This window comes from Sylvia atricapilla, chromosome 8 (genome assembly GCF_009819655.1).
Source record: "Sylvia atricapilla isolate bSylAtr1 chromosome 8, bSylAtr1.pri, whole genome shotgun sequence".
Classification (NCBI taxonomy): Eukaryota; Metazoa; Chordata; class Aves; order Passeriformes; family Sylviidae; genus Sylvia; species Sylvia atricapilla.
This window is the reverse complement of record NC_089147.1, coordinates 13,223,944-13,227,125: the sequence shown is the minus strand read 5'-3', so window position 1 is coordinate 13,227,125 and position 3,182 is coordinate 13,223,944.

Below are 3,182 nucleotides of genomic sequence, written 5' to 3'. Positions count from 1 at the left end.
TTTTTTTCAATATGTTTAGACGCTGATTGGCTGAGCGGCAGAAGCAGCTCCGCCTCTCATTGGTTTCTTTCCGCCGGAGGCGGGACGGGCAGCGGGACCGTGGTTGTGATTGGCTGGAGGGGGAGCGGAAGGCGGGAGCGCCGTTCCGCGTCCGACGGAGGAAGGGTTGTTTGGCGCCTTGGTCTAGTGCCTGTGCCCCGCCCGCGCTGCCGCTCTCTGATTGGTGCGCTCGGGGCGGGCCCCGCCCCCTGCGCGAGGCCCCGCCCCCCGGGGCGCTCCCGGTGTCGCGGGCGGGGACACGCCGGGGACACGCCGGGGACACTCACGGCGGGGTTCGCCCGCCAGCAGGAGCTTCCTGCGAGGAGAGCGGCCACGCACCGCCACCGAGCTGCGGGCCGTGAGGCTTGCACTGCGCCTGAGAGGAGATCCAGGCTGCGCATCCACCTCCAGAGCCGCGAGACAAGGCGGGGAGGCTAAAAAGTTGCAATGGGAGTAACTTTTTCAAAATCTACGCTAAACCCTGCACCCTCCCATGCTCAGCCTGCTCTGCAAGATTCCCTCGGTGCCTGGACTTCCTCCGGAAAAGGCATCCTGAGTGAAATTCCGTGTCCTGCACCATCACCTGGCAAACATTTTGGATAAAACCTTGGACTAGGCAACCTGAAGAGCCAGACCTGCCAGCTAAGAGAATGCCAGTACTGCCATCTGTACTATTCTGTGTAAATTCACATAATTAGTCTGTAAAAACTAGCAATATGAAAAAGTTACTTTAGCAGTTCAAAGCGGGCACTGCACAGAAATGAGATATTCCCTACCTGTATATATACACTGGGGTTTTTATTGGAGAGTTTGTTTTGCACTTTGCCTAAGAGTCGAGATGACCAAAGCCAATGTTTTCCTGGTGTTTTTCTTGGATTGAGAAACACCAGGAGACAACTGACTCAGATGAAAATATGTAACCCATCCCACCTCTCTTCACACCCTGCCTTAGGCTGGCCTAGGGAAACAGAAACAGAAAGTAACAGTAACACCGAACTGCAAGCACAGGACAAAATAAGAAAGTGCTTTTTGAACACCTGAATATCTGAGTCTGCACCTCACTCCCTTTCATCATGCCCATCCCTCAGTCTCTGTTTTTCAAAAGCTTTGAGCCATGTGATTTCTGATCTCTTAAGCTCAGCCTTAAAGGCATAAAACATTGGCTGCCATCACAACATGCACCTTGCTTCTTCCTTGCTTGAGCCCCTCCTACCCAAATTCTGCCTTCAGCTGCAAGCTCTCTGCCCCAGGGACCACCTGTGACAATTATGTTTGTAAAGAACCTTCCTGGAGTGGATCCCACTGTCTGACAACACGCTTCTGGACCTAAGCACAACACTACAATAAATCCACGTTGATGCTGGATGTAATTTTCTTGAGCAACAAATGAAGAACAGTTTGACTTGCTGTCATACAGATTTGCTTGAAAAGACAGTAGTGTACATATGAAGTATACCATTAATAAAGTGTTAACATTTCATGCCCAGTGTTATCCAGGACTTCCAGAAATATTTGTGTAACGCATTGAAGGAGCAGAAGAAATTGAAGTCCTATAAACATTTGCTTTGTCTTTCAACTTTAATGCTTTAACCGTGGATAATGGCAATAGACATAGAGGCATTTCTAAGGTTAAGTCACCTGGAGTCATAAAGAGTTTCTAAAAGACAACCAAGGAGTTGGACACAGAGCAGCTTTGACAGAACATCCAAATCCAGCATTGGTGAAGGCAAGGTGAAGCTGCTTGTCATGGGAAGTAAGGATGAATTTCTGAAGTGGCAGAGGACTGTGAAACTCCTGTAACTGTAAGTGCAAGAATAAAAGCAAACATAAGCAGTGAGGCTGCTCACTCAAAAGGAAGATTTTGCTAAGGAACCACAGGGAGTGGCAGGTGAGGGAAAGACTGATATAAGTTACCCCCTTGAGATTAAGTGTTGTAAATTGCTTTTTCCCCAATGCAGGATCAATTCTGTGTGGAAACAGATCAACCAATATCTATTAGCATACCTTTTATTAAGTTGTTGTAGTCAACTTAGTAATAGCAGATCATTATACAGACAGTAAATTCAGTTATTCTGTCAAGATTCACACACATGCCACCACTCATTGTTACGCAGTAGGGAAGGAAAACTGACCACTGTGGTTTTCTCAGACACTGATGTGCCACTGGCTTCAAAGTCAATGCTCAGAAAGAGAAGGGAAATGTTTAAAGTTTTTCATTGTTTTTCCTGGGAGAACACAGGTATTGAAAAAAGTTGTGGAACTGATGGAAGGGATAAAGCCGAGTCTCATGTGGAAATGTTCTGATATAGGCAGCTGTTCTTCTTTGTGCTGCACATGTAAAGGAGACTGCTGACTGCTATGCAGGTTGGGGATTTTGAAGTAGAAAAACACTTATTTTGAAACCAGAATAATATTTTGTTTAGACTTCAGCTGGTTTCCTCTAACTGAATCATATACCTGAGCTCAAAGCCAGAAGCATGGCAGCACCTCACATGAGCATGTCTGAGCCAAGCCTGTGTAAACTCATCAGGCTGATTTACTCTTCCAGTCATTTCCACACTCAAGATTCCTGGCTGGGGTTGCCTTGGCTGCCCTTTATTCCCTTCATCACCGATTTGCCATGTGGTTTTGGCACAGCCACAAATTACAGCAGAGCTTAGATACAGACATTTCTTGGCATTCCTGGTTTCCTTTCCTTCCATCTTTCTGGGGAATCTTTCCCTTTCTCACTAATTCCCAGAGGTTATCAGGTCAGATACTCTGTGCTCTGCCTTGCAGGAACCAATGTACACCTCCTTTACCGAGCAGACACTGATACTTTGACATACAGTTCATGGAGCAGAAGACTAAACTTTCCTAGAGGTAAACATCTGGAGAGCGTATTTATGGTACCACTTCCAATTGCAATTAACAGTTTAATCAGCAGAGAGGGTTTTTATCTCAAGGTTGTGAAGTATTTGTGCTTTTCAGAGCCTGCTTTACCAGGGAATTGTAATGTAGAACCCAACTAACTTTTTGACTGGACAAAAAGCTTACAGCACTGTACTGATATGCCAAGGGGACATAGTGTGTAGAAAATATCTGTCTGTACATAATAATTCTACTGCATTAATATGTAATTACTAATTACTAGTTTGCTCACT